This window comes from Tursiops truncatus, chromosome 10 (assembly GCF_011762595.2).
Source record: "Tursiops truncatus isolate mTurTru1 chromosome 10, mTurTru1.mat.Y, whole genome shotgun sequence".
Taxonomy (NCBI): Eukaryota; Metazoa; Chordata; class Mammalia; order Artiodactyla; family Delphinidae; genus Tursiops; species Tursiops truncatus.
Window position 1 is genome coordinate 74,274,546 of NC_047043.1, and position 20,474 is coordinate 74,295,019.

At 41.2% G+C, this 20,474-nt stretch overlaps 1 protein-coding gene and 2 pseudogenes across 19 annotated transcripts in view; all 3 read right to left on the bottom strand.

Moving 5' to 3' along the window:
* The window catches only part of FHIT (fragile histidine triad diadenosine triphosphatase), a 1,451,419-nt gene that overhangs the window by 1,121,702 nt on the left and 309,243 nt on the right, over window positions 1-20,474 (bottom strand). The window lies entirely within an intron of this gene.
* On the bottom strand, window positions 1,251-3,715 carry LOC101334178 (DNA replication factor Cdt1 pseudogene; annotated as a pseudogene).
* Window positions 13,918-13,986, bottom strand: LOC117314035 (U4 spliceosomal RNA; annotated as a pseudogene).

The window sequence follows — 20,474 nt, forward strand, 5'->3', positions numbered from 1 at the left end:
AAAATGTCAACCAAAACTCACGGGGAGGGAAAGAGGACTTTATCTCCTTACGGGAGAAGAGACATGCACAGACAGAAATGGAAGAATTTGTTGCAACCATCTTCTCAGACCACTTACGTACGACAGGGTGTCCGTTCCTTTATCATTTCCTTTCTCTCCCGGTTCTTGTGATTGGTAAAAACATCCACTTCATTTCGATTACACAATTATATACACGCCCCCGTTGGGTGCATAAGGAATTTTAAGGCCTGATATCTCCCCTCAAGGATCTTGTTATAATAAAATTGGTGAAATAAGGCATGTATATCTTAAAATTTTAATAACAATAAAATGCTGTAATAATAAAATATTTAAGTAGCAGTACCAGATAATAATAGAAGTGATGGCCTAAGGCTGTGAACCATTCATTTAATTAATTGTGTACACAGTAGCCACTTTGAGTGCTCAGGGAAGAGCATGGAAGTGGAGAAAAAGGGACCATGGAAGAGGAGGGATGTATAGCCTGAGCTGAGGAAGATTTGCAAAGGAAGAGTTAGATAGATTTCCAAAAAAAAAGACCCAATGAAACATACTTGAAGGATAACAGAACCAAGGAGCCAAGGGAATGGGGTCATGGGGACGCAAAGCCATGAATGAGTGTCTCTGCATGTTGTTTCTTGAGTGATGATTATAAATTCAATGTTCCTGAAAGAATTTCTTGCCTCATAACGTCCACCTTTATGCTTCCCCCTTAGATATGTTCATATGCCATTTATGGAATTCCCAACAGCAATGTAACCTTGTATTAATAATGAAGGGTTTTTACTAACCTTATAAATTTTACTATACCTTGTTGGGGGGTGAGGAGGGAGGACAAACAAACAGAAATGTGGGCATGTCAAATGGCAACTTGTAAACTTCACTATTCATTGTATAGGAATTAGCACTTCTGGTATTGTTAAGCAGCAACTTGTAAAGTTCACTCTCCCTTAGAAAATAAAAATGGAATGAAAGGTACTGCTTAGAAGAAGCATAAATTTCAATCTCCATTGCAGGAAAATAAGCTCTGATTACGCTACATAGTTCATACACCTCAATGTGCCAAACACTTGTTTTATTATACATTCATGTATAATCAGCTGGTTTTCCAGCAACAGAGAATGAAACTTACAAGTTGTTGTTTAACTTTCTTTTAAATGTATTTTTCTTCCTTCTCCTTTTTCCTCCTCCATACCCCCAAAACATAATATGAACAACGGGGTTTCTGAATGTTACCACTCATTAATTCCTTTTATAACAATGATTAAGACAATTTTAAACACTGTTCTTGGGCTTTATGCGATCACATGTAATAGAGAATTACATAGTTTCGGGTCATACATTTCAAACAATAGCTTTTTAACTTGGGGGTAGAGAGAGCTTTTTAAAAGTTAATAATAAGCATCATTAATAGCCTTTAATTTCTATCTGTTGTTGAAAAGGACCAGGCCTCTGACTCCAGAAGCTCCTCAGCATTTTCACAAATGCACCCATCAGAAATTCAGAACCAGTGCATTTGAATGATTTTACCATTTATTAAAACAAGTTTCTTTTTCTTTTTTCTTTTCTTTTTTTTTTCTGACTTTATCTTACAGTTCTAGAGGCCAAGTACAAAAATCAGGGTGTGGGTGGGCAGGGCTGGTTCCTGGTTCTCCAGGGAGAATATGTTCCTTGGCTCGTGGCTCCTGCCGGGACCTTCCAATCTCAGATTCTGCATCTGCCTCCCTCTTATGGGGACCCTGTGTGACACCCGGCCCACCAAGATACTCCAGGACCACCTCAGGATCCCACGTGGACACCTGGGAGGGTTATTCTGCCAACCACACTACCTCTCCCCCACCTCACTTCCCTGCACCCTGTATACGAGGGGGGCCTCCACCACACTAATCAGAGGCCCTCAAGCCCAGCAGCTAGAGCCCTGACCCTCATGGGGACTTAGGACAGGGAAAGCAAAGTGTGTCGTGTTCCTAAAGAGAGTAAGACACAGGCCTGGCGGCCCGTCTGTGTTGGCACCTGTCCGCCGGGCTCACAGCGCCTCCTCAGCACGGGCAAGGTGGGCCAGCCGTGCCAAGACATCCGCCAGGTTGGCGGCCTTGCCCAGATTGACGCAGGTGTCCGTGCAGATGCGGTGGAGGCTGAGCCAGTCAGACAGCAGCTCAGAGAGGAGGTGCACATGCTTCTCCATCTCCCAGGGGCTCGTGGCCGTGCGGTAGCTGCCCACCATCCTGGTGCAGGCCATCTCCATGCTGAGCGCTGGCTTGTGCTCTGACCTGAAGACTCTGCACAGCACGCGGGCCACCTCAGGCAGCCGCTCGAGCCCCTGCAGCCGCTGCTCCTGTTCCAGGCGCCGGGTCATCTGCGCCAGCTGCTTCTGCGCCTCCTGGGCCGGATCCGCTCCAGCAGGACCTGGGACATCCCCTTCAGGGCGGCAGGCGGCATGGCGGCAGGGCGGCTGGCAGTGCCGGGCTGGGGGACCAGGGGCTGCTAGGCTCGGCCGTGAGCTGGGCCAGGTCACTCAGAGCCTTCTCCATCCTGGATGACACCAGGCTGCGGGCACCGGCCAACACCTCCTGGGCGGTGGCCAGCTTCTCCACGGTGGGCGGCTGGGGCAGCTTGGCCGGCTCGATGTCAGGCACTTCGTCCACATTGAAGCGGGGGTGCCAGCGTGCCAGCTGGTCCTCAGGAACCTCCATGGGCGGCGGGGGGTGGGGGGGTTTCAGGGAGGCCAGGAAGGCCCTGTGATACTACCGGACACGGGCTACCAGATTCTGGCTGAAGATCTGGCACCACCGCAGCAGGCGCGATGCCGTGAGCTGGGGAGCCACACTGCCAGCCTGCTGGTCCAGCAGCGGCTCGATGGTGAGCTGGTAATCAGACCTCCTGCCATCGTCCTTGAATGTGGTGGCGTAGCGCTCCTGGTGGAAGCAGTAGGAGCCAGGGTACACGGTTTTGATCCGGCCCACACTGCGCTCCTCAAAGCGCTTGTGCATCATGTCCTGGACTCCCTGCTTGACCCTGGCAAAGGTCACAGTCACAGAGCGGTTGTAAAGCATGCCCACGATGGTGTCCATGCAGCAGAACATCTCGGCCAGCACCTGGTACTTGTAGGGCAGCACAAGGCCCAGGGGCCCCTGCTGGGCCAGGGCGAGGAAGCGCTGATAGGCAGGCATCTGCTCACCACGTAGCCCCGCTGGGTGCCCCTTGTCCTCCGGTGCTCTGGGTTCCCCAGCATTCTTCTGTGCACTTGCCTTCAGCTCCTGGACCCGTGCCCCCAGCTCCTGCGCCCACTGCAGGCAAGACTTGAGCTCAGAAAGGGTGACCTTTGTAGGGACCTTGTGTCCTCCTGGGCTGCCAGTCAGGGTCGCTGACCAGCTGAGAGGGTGGCCTTTGTCTTCTTGCTTTGGGGAGAAGAGTGCTCTGGGGAGCCAGGGACAGCTGGGGAACTAGGGCCAGAGACTGCGTTGGCCAGCAGCCGCAGCCTCCTGCGCGGGGGCAGAGCAGGCTCATCGCGCTGGGGCTCGGTGGGTTGGGCCCAGCTGGGGCCGGGGCGCAGGGCTCAGGGTGCACCAGACCGGCTTGGTGCGTCTAAGGGGTGGTATGTAAATCTTCGCGAAGACCCTGACGGGCAAGACCTGAAGGTGGAGCCCAGTGACACCATCAAGAATGTGAAGGCCAAGATCCAGGATAAAGAAGGCATCCCCCCTGACCAGCAGAGGCTCATGTTTGCAGGCAAACAGCTGGAAGACGGCCGCACTATTTCTGATTACAACATCCAGAAAGAGTCTACCTTGCACCTGGTCCTCCGTCTAAGGGGTGGCTGTTAATTATTCAGTCTCGCATTCATAATGCCCAATGATGGCATCACTCTGCACATGGCACTGCGCCATGGCGGGAGCAGCGAGACCCCAGCAGTGGGACCACAAGCAGAAGTGGAGACGCGTTTCCCGCTGATTTTCTCGCTGCACCCTGGTCCCGCCCCCGCTGCGGGCGGAAACTATTGGCACAAACAAATTTCTAAATAGTTCTCCTGGACAGGAAGGACCCGAACCTTGGAAGAAAGTGGTAGAGCTATATTCTGTGGAGTCATGGCAAGCAATAAAGGAATAAGGGGAGTTGCCACCTCATTACTAAAAGTGTCAGTGCAATGATATCCTAATAAAAGGTGTTCTAACAGAAATTATAAGAAAACTCTCAAAAGAGAAGTCAGGTGCAATACAGCAGAGAATCAAGCAAAGACATCTTTATCTAAGAGGGGAGTAAAAACATACAAATATACCACCCCTATAATTTTCTTAACTTATAATTTTTGAATAGATGATACATCCAAGAAGTAATTAATTGAAATAATACCAAAGTAGCAATGTACATTGAAAAATGTCTTCTGACCCATGCTTTAAAAAATCTCTTATGCAGTCTTCAACATATGCATATATAAATATATATACATATACTTTACATTTCTATGACCACAAATAATAGCATATTCTAACCCTTCTTTCACTTAGAGATGGTTCTATATAGATACAGGCTTTATAAAGGCTTAACTATATTACAGTGCATAAATATTCCATAATTTATTCACCTAATCTATTTCTTGTACAGTGAGACTATTTTAAATCATTCGTTATTAAACAAAATGCCATGATGAATATTTTAATACAGAGATTTTTGTGCATCTAGTGACTATATTTCTAAAATAAATTACTAGAAATGAAACTGCTAGGTCAAAGGGTTGTGTGAATTTTATTTTGATAGTTACGGCCAAATAACTTTCCAAAGACAATATACCAATTTATACTTCCATTCATGATACCAATATATCTTGCATTGAAGGGATTCCAAAATATCCAAAAGTTCACATCATTTTTCTGCCAATTGCTCCATTCCCTCTGAAATGGGGGTTGGGGGTAAATATCATCTACTTTTGCTTATAAGTATAGGCAGGTTATAATTATTATTACCCAAGATTCAAGGCTATATCATTACCTACCGCACCGCTCTCTCCTCACTGTGCTATAATTCTAACTGGTCATATAGATCTTTAATTTGCAGATCTCCTCAGAATACAGATTATCTGCATTCTGCAGACATCTGCAAAAAGCCATCCACAAGTGCATACTTCATGGCTGAATATTTTTACATAACATCAGCTGGAGCCCATCATTCCAGTATTCTCGCCACGCGTCATAACCTGCTCTATTGTATCAATAAGCAGCTTCAATTAGTCATTTTCTCCCCATGGTGACGACAGCTATAATAGCGTGCAGTGGTCTGATGAAGTTTGTAATACAAAGTACAGATGGGGATATTAGAAGGAAGAGGATACAAAATTAGAATAGCATAAAAAAATTCCACCTCCCAAATAGTTATTTGGGAAATGACATAGTATTCAAGAACGAATACAAAAATGCAATTACTTTTGAAAAAGATGGATAAATAAATTCACCACAGGAACACATTCTTGCCCCAGATAGAACTCTGGTTTTTATTGACTAATTAGTCATTAAGTGTTATCCCAAAAGCAAGTATAAATAAAAGAATGTTTGGTAAATTGAAAAAATACTTGCCTTAAATAGAATTATAAGATGAAAATAAATACCAACGGAGAATGCTGCTTTGAAAGCGTTGTACAGTAGTAAATAAATTAGAAGGCATAAACACAGTTGGCTCTCCTCTCGGAATTTTTCCTAATCCTTCCAGTTCTCACCTTGTCCACTACTATCACTGGGCTCCAAACCACCCCTACCATATCTGGCATAGAGCCATGTCTTCCTAACTGACCACCTTTTCAGCCTCTTCTATTCAGAGCAGCTGAAACTATTACTTTTTAAAAATATAAATCAGATCATGTTATGTCTTTCCTTTCAGTCCTCCTGTAGTTTCTCTCACAATAAAAATCTAAAAGCTTCACCATGGCTGAAAAGGTCCTATGCAATCCAGTCCTGCCACCTCTTCAATGACATGTCTCACTGCTCCAACAAGCACAGTCCCCACACTGGCCTCCAACAAGCACAGTCCCAACTCAGGTCCTCAGGCCTTACTATTGCTTCTAGCTAGGATGCTTGTCCCTCAAATATTCATATGTACCCCCTCCTCTTAACTTTAATCACATTTGTCCTCAAATGTCACCTCATCAGAGAGGTATTCTTTGACTACCCAATCCAAAAAGCAACCCAAAGCTCTCACAATGCATGCTGATTTACATTCCTTACACCACTTACTCCACTTTACATTACATTATAATATGCATATGTGTATCAATTTATTATCTATATCTCCTAGATTCTAAATATAATTTCTATGAAGGCAAGAAGAAGCAAAAATACAAATTGTGCATCCCAACCAGACACAAAATCATGCTGTGATTGTGAATTATATCCATAGTTGTTAAAACATCATTTAACTTACTTTGGGTCAAATTCATTCAACACAGCAAACATTTAATGAACTTCTAGTTACATATGGGGCTATTATATATTCTGTTTATAATATGCATTATATTACATAATATGTATTATATATTATGTATATGTAAATATATATAATATATAATTTAATAATATATAAATATAATATTATATATAAATAATATATATTATATGATGTAATACATATTATAAACAGAATATATATTATATAATGAACATTTAATTAATATGGGATTCCAGAAGCACAGGTCCCAGTGTCTATTCCTGCAGACAGAACTTTACAGTGTTTAGGAGACAAGACACAAAATATGAGCTATTGAAATACCAGGTCAAAACATTAACAATCAGAAGCCAACATAAGTAGGGCAGATAATAAATGTCAGGAAATTCGGACGAGAGACTTGTGTAGGCTAAGAGGGTGAAGGAAAGTTTCAAAAAGAAAGATGGAGAGGATCAGGAAAAGGAAACTAGAAGGAGGAAAGCATTCCGGTTAAGCTCACAGCATAGGGAAAAACAGATTATACCAGTGATCCTCAGACTTCAGGGCATGGAACCCTGGTGCTAGATGGTCACTGACAGGACAAAACAAAGACTAATAAAGTTATGTCCCTTTCAATTCTCTTTCAATCTTTCTAATTCATCCAATGAGAAATATTTATTAGTGCTAACATGTCAAAACACCTTCCTAACACTTGGCTACCATGAATAGCATCATTTTATTTTTGTTATATTCCCCTTTAAAGTTTCATTCCCTTATTTATTGTAATGGATTTTATTTTCCATTTATGGAACACTATGTGAGTTTCTTTATATATAAACTCATTTAAGTAAGTAAAATGAGTTATTTTAAAGCCAGACATTAAACCAATCCTGGACCAGGTGGCTGGGACACTACCTGCCCAGACACAGCAGAGCCCAGCTTTAAAGTAAGCAAAGGGTGCTCAGTGGAGAAAAGCAGAAAGGGAAACTCTTGTCAAAACGCAAGAGGCCTCATGGCAGGCTAAAGATTTTAGAAAATATTATGTAGGCCTGTTTTCCAACTGGTTACAAATTCCTTGGAAACATGCCCTTCGCACAAGAGTGTGGCATGCCTCTTATTTTTAAGACTGCATGAACTATGACAATCGTCAATTCCATTATAAAAAGTTAAAGACAAAGTAGAAAAAAGCTAACATTACTCCATACTGTATGAGAAATATAAAAGCACAACCATAACTACAGTTTTAATTTAAAAAATTTTTGTCTGTATCAATAAGGATCTGGGCAGAAACAGAGTATACACAAAACACCCAACTGGGGTAAGCTGCAGAACTTTTTACAAAGGTGTGGTAATGGTGTGGGGAAACCAAGGGTTAAGGCAGTATGTGGAGTTGAGGGAGGAGCCCATTTATAAAGCCAACAGAGAAGAACCTCCCAGGCACAGAACTGAGTAGAAAGTGGGTATGAAGGGATAAACGGAAGATACCCAGCACAAAAATAAGGCTATTTCCAAATACCTGCTGGGTAATTATTTACTACTGTCTAATCACTAGCTTTAGGTTGGGCTTTGGGCTACAGAGATTGAGTGTAGACAGCCTGGACTTAAACTTCAGCTTGCCACTCATCAGCTATGTGAGTTTCTTATGACACTGAACTTAGTTTTTCTGATGAAATGGGGGACAATAGCAGTATTCACCATAGGGCTGGTGTGAGAGAAAATGAGTAAATGTATATGAAGCACTTAGCATACTTTGCCTGCAATAAATGTGTTGTGCACGTCAGGGGGTGGGAGAGGGTCATGTTAGCCACCAAAATGTTTGAGGGAAACCTACAGGAGGAAAACTTAAAATTGTGGAAATTCTCAATTTAAATTCCATTAACTTAATACTTCATATGACTTGGCCAAAAAACCCCACAAAATTCTATTCTATTGATAAAATATCTGCAAGGCATACAAAGCAGGAAAATTATCTAAACTAGCAGAGGCAGGTAGGGGTGATGGTGGTGGCAGCAGCAGGGAGTGGACAGTAAAGACTTCCTGGAGAAGGCAACATTTAAAACGAGACCAATCTGAAGCCAAAGAGGAGTCAGCTGAAGAAAGAGGTGGGTGAAGAGGGAGCAGGGGGCACCCAAAGTGCCAAGGCCCTGGAGAAGAGGAAACATTACAGGTTTAATGAACCAAATGATCTAGACGTGAAAGAGTAAAGGGAGCTTGGGGAAGACTCTAGCTGGAGAGGTAGAACTCTCAGCCATGCTTAAAGAGTTTGAATCATATTTTTTGTGAGGGCAGTGAGAAACCTTTGAAGGGCTTTAAACTGGGAAAAGACATAATCCCATGATCAGACTGTCATAGTTAGAAAACCACTGCTAAAGGGAATGGAGAGCCATTGAAGAGTTTTGAGTCAAGGACTGGACAAGAAAAATGGTGTTTCAAACTTACTTTTTATCATTTTAGTGAATGCCTAAAACTAAAATTGTTGTAAAATGTTATAAAAATGGTTTATAAATGTCACACATAACTTTTCCTTGGCTTAACTATACATGTGTGTTCATTCAATAACTCATGTACATTCATTAAGACATTTATTGAGCACCTAATATATATACCAGGAATTGTGCTTAAATAGGGACAGGAGAAGAAAACTCACAAATAAGCAGTATAAAAGTGCTTAAGATTTGAGAGGCAAAGGACATTTCTGAGTGGTGGGTAAAATTCCTAAGGTGGGAGCAAGCAGAGTGCATGTGATAAAACATATTCCAGAATGGTTAGAATATACAGTGCATGGGCAGTGTTGAAACACTCATTCAATAAGAATTTAGTGAGTACCTACTATGTGCTAGCATTGTACAGCCACTGGTGACACAGTGATGGACAAGAAAATGCTTAAAATATGACAAGAATAACTTTTATCATTGCAGACAACACTAGGTTGATTATCAAGAGTACGTGAGGAAGAAAAACAGAAAAGAGCAGTGCCTTAATTTAAAGACGCTTGGAGTGGCAATAAAACATTTTTAATTAAAACTTCTCTACTGAGAATAGACAATCTTTGAAAGCCTTTGTAAATGAATTACATACAAATATACTAGTGATATTAGAGCTTTTAAAATGACATTATAACTTCTGAAATGTCAAATAACTTTGAATGTCAAATGTTACCCCCTCCATCAAAAAAATTACAATCATGGGGCTTCCCTGAAGGCGCAGTGGTTGAGAGTCCGCCTGCCGACGCAGGGGACACGGGTTTGTGCCCCAGTCCGGGAGGATCCCGCATGCCGCGGAGCAGCTGGGCCCGTGAGCCACGGCCGCTGGGCCTGCGCGTCTGGAGCCTGTGCTCCGCAACGGGAGAGGCCACGGCAGTGAGACGCCCGCGTACCGCAAAAAAAAAAAAAAAAAAAAAAAAATTACAATCATGAATTGTCCAGCTGATCCCAAATCAAAGCAACGTACTTAAAAGGGGAATGCCCATTCTTTACACTGATCAGAAGAAATGCCTCAAATGTGGTTAAATCTTTGCTTTGACGTCACAGAATCTTGATGCTGATACAGACCCAGAAAGTCAGCTAAGGTCCATTTGGGGCAGCTTGAGAAGGGGAGAAAATGTGTTCCCTGCCTAACACGAACTTTTCCAACTCAGCCCCTGATCGTGCCAAGACAACACAGTGTAATAATGGTAATTTAATAATGCCGTCCGCTGGGCTCTGCCCAGATTAGAAAGCTCGGGGAAATAAATGAGGCTTGCAAGCCAAACAGAGGGAAACTTCTCCAGGCAGTGCCTGCAGCAGGGAGATAGCTGGTAATGAAATACCCCAGTCTCCATTCTTTAATACGAGAGGTAAACATTAAAAGGGAGTCAGGAAAGGTAAAGCTCTCAAAATGGAAATAAATAAATAAGCTCACCTGCCATGATGAGATGTCTGAAAATGACTTGGAAGGACTGCCCAGAGATTTTCCCCGGGGGATGTGGTAAAGTATCGACAGACATCAAGGGAGGTAATTATGTGCTTGGGCACATTTGCTGGATAAACTGGTCTCCTTACCTTCAACTTCCCGTGTGGGCACCAGATACAGAAACCGTGTTTAAACTACACAGCGTTCTCTCTGGCTTTTACCATAAAAAGGAAATAAAAGTGTATCCTGGGGGATTCCCCTGGTGGCACAGTGGTTAAGAATCCGCCTGCCAATTCAGGGGACACAGGTTCGAGCCCTGGTCTGGGAAGATCCCACATGCCACAGAGCAAATGAGCCCATGCGCCACAACTACTGAAGCCCGCGTGCCTAGAGCCCATGCTCCACAACAAGAGAAGCCACTGCAATGAGAAGCCCATGCACCACAACGAAGAGTAGCCCCCGCTCGCCGCAACTAGAGAAAGCCCGCGCGCAGCAACGAAGATCCAACGCAGCCAAAAATAAACAAACAAACAAACAAATAAATTTATTTAAAAAAATGTGTCATGGGTTCTTGGCAAATCAGTCCAGTGTTAGATAGGGACCCATTATCTTTGACCTTCATGTTTTTGCCTCTTCTGACTCATAGAAAATCCTCAAAAACTCTTTAAGGGAAAGATATGTGATGTCTGAGAAATTCTCACTTTCAGAAAAAAGACACCATTTTTGCAGCATAAAAATCATAGTTGAATTAAGTGATTTCTTTATTTTTTATTTCAACTGGTCTGTTATCTGCTCAAATTTTTAAAATTTACCTAAAATAACAGAAGCTTTGTTTACTGACCGTGTTATTAACATGTGAGGATAATAGCCAATCCTCTCCTTTCTCTGTTTTTCCTCTCAATCACCAAGACAACTCTAACATTCCTCCATCTTAGCTTCTTTATAGAAAAATTCTCACAGGTAACTGCCATCCTCTATCACTTCTGAAACTGGTAATGAAATGTCAGAGGAGGAACAGTTAATTAAAATTGTGGAATCCACTTTGCATCCTCTCACAGTCAATAAAAGTACTACAATTAAGGATACATTTCAACACATGATGTAACTAATATGTCACATTTTTTAATAACAGTTGGCTATTAAAAATCAAAAGTCATGAATGTGGGGGCTTCCCTGGTGACGCACTGGTTGAGAGTCCGCCTGCGATGCAGAGGACGCGGGTTCGTGACCCAGTCCGGGAAGATCCCACATGCCGCGGAGCGGCTGGACCCGTGAGCCATGGTCGCTGAGCCTGCGCTTCCGGAGCCTGTGCTCCGCAACTGGAGAGGCCACAACAGCGAGAGGCCCACGTACCGCAAAAAAAAAAAAAAAAAAAATCATGAACGTGAAGAGAATATTCAGTAAACATCTTGCTACACTGGCCATAAAACTCCTTTCATTCAACTAGTGCAATAGATTTGATATTGAGATCAATTAAAAAGGTGTTTTCTAGTAATAAACCAAGGAACATGTCTATAATCTGCAAGGAATTTATGGGAATAAAAACTGTACCTGGGGCTTCCCTGGTGGCCCAGTGGTCGAGAGTCTGCCTGCCGATGCAGGGGATACGGGTTTGTGCCCCGGTCCGGGAAGATCCCGCATGCCGCGGAGCGGCTGGGCCCGTGAGCCATGGCCGCTGAGCCTGCGCGTCTGGACCCTGTGCTCCGCAACGGGAGAGGCCGCGACAGTGAGAGGCCCGCGTACCGCAAAAAAAAAAAAAAAAAAAAAAAAAAAAATTGTACCTGAATATCCCACACGGGCTTACCCGAGCTGTTATCTTCAACAAGATTTCCTCACACTCTCAGCTTACTCCATAAACATTTAAGAAAGAAACAGTACAGAACAGCAGCTGAGAGAGTTCAGGCTCTGGAGCGAAATGCTGTGTTTCAACCCTGCCTCTGCTACTTTCTAAACATGAGACTGTAATCACTTGGCTTTATTTCTTGGAGTCTCAGTTTCCTTATCTGCAAAATGGAGAAAACACTCTCTACTCTTAGGGCTGCTGTGAGGATTAAATGAGATAACATGCATGAAGCATTTTGAATAGTGACTAGGACCTTGTAAAGGCTGAATAAATATAAGCTGTTCCTCTTCTTGGACACTTTATTCATTTAATAACTATATTTCCCTAAGGGTCTGGTAATCTAAGAACATTCATATACCTGACATATATTCATTTGTTTTACACTATTGCACTACTCATTTTTCTACATAAGAATTAGGCAGATGATACTTCAGGGTCCCTTCGTTCCAAATGCTGCCACTCATATTTAGTACAGATATCTGTTAAGCAAAGGAGAATAAAGGAGTCAAATCACCTCAGAAGCTGCTGGTTTCCACCCTTGCTTGTCAACTAACTCCATATGAGTCAAACTACACTCTCCATGGAGCACTTGTGAAAGTCCCTGATTCATAGAAGTATTTACTTTGGGGTTTGGGGTTTGTTTTCTCAGGTTTATGTCTGGGACAGCTTGCTAAAGCTAACAGTCCAGCAATTTTATTAAACTCTTTTCAATTTCAGCATTTTTTTAAAGAGCATATAGAAATCACACTGGCAGTGGCTATTTAAACTTCCCAGTGGATGCTAAAAAAATAAAAGGACACTTAAATGACCGTTTTTGAGCAGAGCCAACAGCATGTGGCCTAATTATCCAACTACATGAAAACTTCTATGGATTTTTAACCAGAGTATAAGGGTTTGATATGCACAGTTCAGAACGCAAATGGCTACCTCACTGGGGGGATGTAGAACTTTTCAAGTCTAAATATAAGGTCCAGGTATATCGGGGTAAGTTTCTTCTCTGTTTTTCCTTATGATAACTTCTAAGAAATGATAAATGAACAAGATGCTTAGAAACTGATGTAGCTAAGCCACTAATGAATACAAGTGAAGAAAATACCATTGTGCTAAGTGCTCTCCATTTATTTCTAATACAACTTTCTGAGGTAGGTAAAATTATGCACATTTTACAGATGAGGAAACCAAACTCAGAAAGGGTGAGTGCCCTACCCCAGAGGGCAGGTATCAGAGCTGGTGTCCTGGTTATCCTCTATTTGCCCCTGCAGACCCTTTGTCTGCCCTGTGGTGGCCTCTCCTCTGCAGCCCTCTGCAGCTCTCATGCCTTCTGGCTTCTGTTGGGTTAAGACAGGAGGCAGACAGCTTTCCCTTACTGTCCCTACCTTAAAATCATTACCCCTTTATTTTGTTTTCTTCATCACTTATGTAAACATTAGCATACACTTAGTCATGAATTCATTCAACGATATTTACTGGGAGTCTACCACGTACCAGACACTCTATTTAGGTGCTGAAATACTGTAGTAAATAAGACTCACGTGGCCCTTGCCCTATTTATTTTCTCTTCCTTTCTTTTCCAACTTAAATATTAAATATAAGGGATTTCCTAAAATCAAATACCATGTCTTCTACAAATCTTTGGGCAGGCCTGGACACATTACGGATGCTCAAGAGTGGATGGATAAAAGAATGATTGATGGATAAGAGAAAATCATCTGAAGTATCTGCAGGACCAGGATAGAAGCTACCAAGCCTAATAAGACCTTTTCAATTAGCAGTAATCGTGCCTCGGATAAACCTTATTGGCTACGATACTACCACTGCACAAAGCTTAAAACTAAGACTTCTTCAATAATTTGCTGAGCAAACCCATAACAGTGCTGCTCGTTACAATAAGAATTAAGAACAATGACGATATCTGGTGTTGATAAAGATGAGGTGAAATGAGCATTATTATAAACCACTGTACTGAGTATGAATCAGTGCTACCTTTCTATGTGGCAATTTGCTTAAACACCACAAACAAGTGACTCGGCTAACTGGCTTCCAGAAACAAATCCTAGAAGCACAATTAAGGATGAGTCCAAAGATATTGTTATAAGTATGTTATGAATAATTTGAAATTTTAAAAAATGGTAATGACCTAAGTGTTCAGCAACAGTGGATTGGATTAATCTATTCAGGCACATCATATAATGAAATACTACAAATGATTAAACATAATGCCATATCATATATTTCATGACATGAACATATTCGCATTAACTGAAAAAGGAGGATACAAAGTTTTACGTAGAATAACGCAATTTTTCTTTTAAAAAAATTTTGATATAAGAAAAAGGTCTAAAATTGCACTGTCCAATAGAAATATACGTAATTTTAAAGTATTTAGTAGTCATATTTTAAAAAGTAAAAGATGAAAAAAAAGTAAAAGATGAAATTCATTTAAAGATATATTTTAATTAATCCAACATACACAAAATAACAATAGCTTAAATTCTCTTTTTGAAATTTGGTGTGTAGTTTATACTTCTAGCACGTGGTGTCAATTCAGTCTTGCCATATTTTAAATATTTATGAGCCACATGTGGCTAGTGGCTACCAGATTGGACAGCTCGGGGAAGCCTTAAAAGCAGGTATGGAGAGTAGGAATTTGAATGATTTTTACTTTCTTCTTTCGTTTCTCCATCCTTTTACAATTACCATGTATAATTTTGCTGTTGACATATACTACTTCTGTGATACAAAAACAAAGTTGTTTTTAAATATTAAGAACAGAGGTTTTTTTTCTGTCTCTGGAATGCTTTTTGTCTCATCGTCTCTGCAGTTCACAGGCTACCTGCTTCCTAGAATTAGAAAAATGCTCTCCTTTCTTCCCCTCTCTTTATAGAGACTTTGAATAGCTACCTAGCTTCAGCCCTCGGGCAAGTGACTTAAGGATCAAATAGTGTTGCTCTTCAGAGTCACAGCTAAATAAGCCCCTGCTTTCCAGTGATGTGACCCCGAATCTATCAAGACTCCAAGCACTGTTTTAGAAGCTCTCCTGGGCTTGTGGAAGGGCATGGAATGGGACCGGAAAGCGCTTAATTTGAGGTTAATTAAATAGTGATGACAAGCCTTAATCTCCAACTTGTCATCAGATTGTAAACACTGATCGCAGCTGCAGCCATCTGCAATAAACCTATTGAGAGAAATCTTGACCAGAATGAAATGAGTATGTTGATTACCCAGATGAAGCTGAGAGAGATGAGATCAGAGAAATCCAGGCTCTTGTTATACCAGGAGAAATGGAGACCCGAAAGGAAAGAAATCAGAGGAAAATGTGTCAAATCTGATGCCTTTACAGTCCTACCAAAAAAAACTAAAAGATTACTGGACCCCAGGAGCCTGGAGGATGAGAGAAATAAAGGTGAAGATGTAAATCCATTGGACTGAGGACCTGAAAGAAACTGAAATAGCTCTGTCACTATTAACACCTGATGGGTTTCTGTGGAAAATATGTCTGAGCCACGTGCATGTGCTGGGGCCTCTGGACCAATAGCTATACCAGCAGAAGTGAACTACAGCAGGAGTTTCCCAGGGAGGGAGGTGGGGAATAACAGTTACAGGTCAGGCACTTCACATATAATTTACCTGATAATTCTCTCAATTATTTTATAAGGTATTATTATTTTTTCCATTTTAAAGAAGAAAACGCTAAATCTCAAAGAAGTACCTACCTCACCGAAGGCCATGCAAAATATGGGTTGAACCCGGATTTGAATACAGACTAACTCCCCCACGTAAGCTCTAAACCTTGGGCAGCTCTGCCTCGAGCTTTGCAGCTTTGCGGTAGTGGTAAGGAAGTGATCAAGGTGAAAGAATACTGAAGTTCATGAGGAAGATGGAAAGAAAAGAGCAAAAATTCCCCAAAGAGGATCTAACTAGGAAGTTAGGTGACCTAATGGAAATCTGCAAGGTGGGTGAACATTCTGGTACCACTGTTCTCAGTGTACCTTAAAAGTGCCCTTTCTGGCCTCACTGACATGGAGAACACTTCCTCATTCTTCAAGACTCAGCACAGGTCAATCCGCACCTCGTCTGTGAAGCCTTTCCCAAACCTCCTGGTGAGACCAGCACTTTCTTTTTATATTAACAAGGTGGGAGGCATTAGGAAGGAGATAACTTCAGTATAATTGGCTGGACACCATGTCACATGTAAAGAAAGTTAGGAAGGAGAATCTGAACCTAAGGATGAGAAAAACTGAAGTAAAAGAACCATGATAGTTGTCAAATAGTTAATGGACTAAGATGTATGGTTTAAATCTATGTATTCTTCCCTGAAGCCTTTTTGGAATAAGATAAAACATTCCTTCCTTCACTCATTGCCTAGTTTATGACAGTGCTAGTGAAAATAGCAGTGAGCAAAACCAGACACAATTCTGTTGTCAGGATACATGCATCTAACAGGGATAACATGTTCATAATAAAAAGATCACAGAAATATATGGAAAACTGTGATACATACTCCAAATAATAGGTAAATAAGATGTGATGATTTTGTTCAAGACACAAAACTGGAATCGATAAAGAGATTTTGCAGGGAAATAAGCTTCAGTTCATTATTTGGAAGAACTTTGAAATAATCCACACATTCCAGAAATGACCCCATGAATGAGTACACTTCCCCCTCCTGACATTGGACAGGCCCAGGCTGAGGCCGGAGAACAAAAGGGTCCAGTGCCAGACAACTTCGCAGGTCTCTTTCAGCTGTTAGAAACTATGATTCTATCATTCTAAAGAAAATATTGTCTCAGATGGTAATTAGAACTTGATAGCTTGAATTTCCAGGAGACTCAGGAAATTTGTGCAGAGAAGAATCATTTTCTGTACATAGAGGGGAGTCAAGCAAAACTGAGTCTCCTAAACAGCACTGATATACCTCTGTTTTACGTACTGCCCTGGAAGCTTTGTGAGTACAGGGGCCCATGGGTTTGCTCATCACTGACTCATCACTGCATGGCACATAGCACATACTAAATATTTGTTAAATGAACAAATAAATACAGTACTAAAATGTACCAGCACAAACACACTCACTTATAAAAACTTTCTTCTACTGTTATAGACCTTAAAATTGAACTTCCTTGAATAATTAATGAACATGAACATCAGTCAATCACTTGCTTCCTGATTGATAGCTAGGGTCCCTTGTCCAAGCACTCACTTAGTTCAATTAAAAATTAATAATTTTCCATGGAATAAATACACACTACACATAGTACATCAGGGGTTCCACTTTTAATAAGCAATTAAGTAATGCAGAGGGGCTAAGAATCTTTTAACTAAGAGAGAACTCCATGAACTTGCCCTTCAAGTTATCATTCACTTACTACCCATTTCTCTTCTAAATTTTTTAATTAGCCAGGAAAAAAGTAGTTCTGAAAACAGAATAAATAATGCCAATATGTTGTCATATTTTGGTTAACATTTGCAGGCGACACAATGTGTTTTTGTTAAACAGTGTGTTTTGTTTGTTTTTATTCCTTCTTTGACATGAAGAATACATTAGGGAAGATCAATACAAAACTGAGGCACTATATGTAAAATGTTAAGGGTCATTCATTGAAAAATTATGAACCATGCTATAGAACTCAGCCAGGTCAGAGCTAAATTAAATTATTGATCCATTCATTTTCCCCCTTTCTATGTGACTATCCCCTGATTTTTTATAACATACAATATTGCCTATATAGCAAATGAATCATCTTATTCTAGGCCCAGCATGTCTGCTGACTGACAATTTTCTAAAATTAATCGTCATATTGTTAGCATTCAGATTTATAATTTGAGCTCCCCTCACATAAACATCTGAATACCCAACATAAAATGTATAAGCTTTTGTAGCATGAACTCAAAGGGAAAGAGGGTAATTTTCACTTTTTTCAATACAAAGAATACAAAGAAAAAAATGAAATGTTGTTTCTCTTAACACCATTTCACTACTTTATGGTTCTTGGTACATTTCATTGATGAGGCCAAAACGTATTCACTTGACTTTTTAAAAATGACTTAACTGTACTACTAAGCAAAATGATGCAATCAACACTTTGTGAATTGAAGTCTTTTAAATTTTCAGACTTAAATCTTCCTCAAGATGTGTAACATCAAATTCTACAAGCAGTTTTACCAATTGTTTTGGGGATTTCTTTGAATACAAAAAAACTCTCATCCCCAATCAGCCTCCAAAGTGACAGAATGTATCTTGAATTAGGATCTTTTCTCACCTTATGAAAAGGGAAAATGGGTAAACAATTTGTAGGAAATGTAAATTCCACAGATCCACATTAATTTATGAAAAAGAAAGCTGACATAAGAGTTCTTGGTAGAAAAGATCTTTGATTTGGGGCTGTATTTAGCCAGTAACTTTTGCCTCCTGGGAAAATATTTTCTCTTTAACAAAGTAGTGTCAGATATAGAGGCCTCTTCATGTCCTCTGATGGAGATAAGATCATTCTGAGTGGTGCTCCAAATAAGGCAGAAATTACCCCTAATGTGTAGTTTGAACATTGTATCAAAATACAGTAAAACGCCCTTTCAGAGTCTGATGAGAAAAACATGTGAGCTCACAAAATGTCTGCCTCCCTCAGGTGGAGAAATGGTTCACCGCTTTTCTTCACGCTGATCGTCACTGCAAGAAGTTCCTGGCATCAGGGGCATGTCCCACTGTCCCACACAAATGCCAATCCCTGTTGCTGGGACAAGGGGGTTCTAGCCTCACAGCAGGCCTGAGGGACTCTATTTCTCTACAGGTCTGCTCCAAAGCTGAGCGCCCTTTGCACTAGAAATCAATGTCAACCAACAAAAACTTCAGGAGAAAGTTAAATACCAGCAGCAAAACGTCTCTTGTGTACCAGTCTCTCCCCACTGTGTTTCTGCCTGGTGACAAGAAACAGTGAGGAAAACGGAGCAAGCAAGGGCTGAAGAGAGAAAAATTGAAGAAGTGCAGAACTTGAGAGCTGGAAAGGGGCAAAGTTTCAAATAAGAAAAGACTCAAGCAACTTACTGTGCAGAAATATAGAATGCCATCTGAGGAAGGGCAGCAGGCTCCCTCCCCAGAGACCCAACTGAAGGTCATCTATACCTTAGGAAGTTCCTTCACTAGGTTTTGGCATCCTGGGCCTTGGAGTTCTCAGCACACAAGACAGAATCCCTCTCTCAGGAGGTGGACTTCATTAAACAAAGCTCACGAGTCCAGCAACATGAACCCAAAATATCGAAGTATAAGTCTACAATTTGTAATACAACTGCCGCACAGACATGAGAATGACCAGAACGTTCCCTTCCTGAAGATGTCCTCCATGCAAAGCCAAATCCTAATCAGACAGCAATTTGATGTGAAAGCAATCTGAACAAGAGGAGCTCATTTGATGAATTGAATGTTAAATGGCATCAAGGAGAATGGAGTCAACCAATGGGAGAAAATACACAACGTGCGCTGGCTGCAGCTCCCTGTATCCACTGCCATAACAGGAATGGCCTTGCCAACAAAACAAAGCTCCTAGTTCCTCACAGGAGACACATCTCCTCCAGAGAGGACTACATGCACATGCCTTCTGCATTTCCATTGCAACGTACCCACAATTTGAATGGCAAAATCCTTCTTTTGTCCTAAAAAACCTGCATCATTTTCTCACTGTGAAGTAAAATATATTCCTTGTAACAAATGAACATATGAAAAAGAGTAGAATAAAAATTATTCTATTTCTTCCACCTAAGAAATTACAGGTGGATAATCTTTCAGTCTCTTTCTTAGGCTGACCATATAAAACTTCCATTTTGCAGATAAAAAACAGCCATTTAACATCAATTTCACATGATCCAACCTAATATATGGGTTTGTACATACATTATATCAAAGTAGGATCACATATTACATTGTTTTGCTGCTTTTCTTTTAATTAACCAGGGCCCATAAATAGCTTTCCATGTCATAAAGTAATATCATGACAGATACTCTTGTACATGCTTCTTTGCCAAAGCCTCTGATTATTTCCTTAGGGAACATTGCTAGACATAGAATTGTTGGGTCAGAGAGTGTGCACACACCCATTCATTTATATATTACTTACAGCGGCTTTCACCCAATAACAGTAGAGTTGAATAGTTGGAATATGGACCCAACAAGCTTACAATATTTACTCTCTGATCCTTTACAAAAAAGTCTGCCAACTGCTGACCTGGAGTCTTCAGTTAGGTAGAGACAGAACACCCACATGGAACATCCACAGGACACAGACTCCCCATTTGTAAAATTCACCATGATTACAAGCAGATCTCA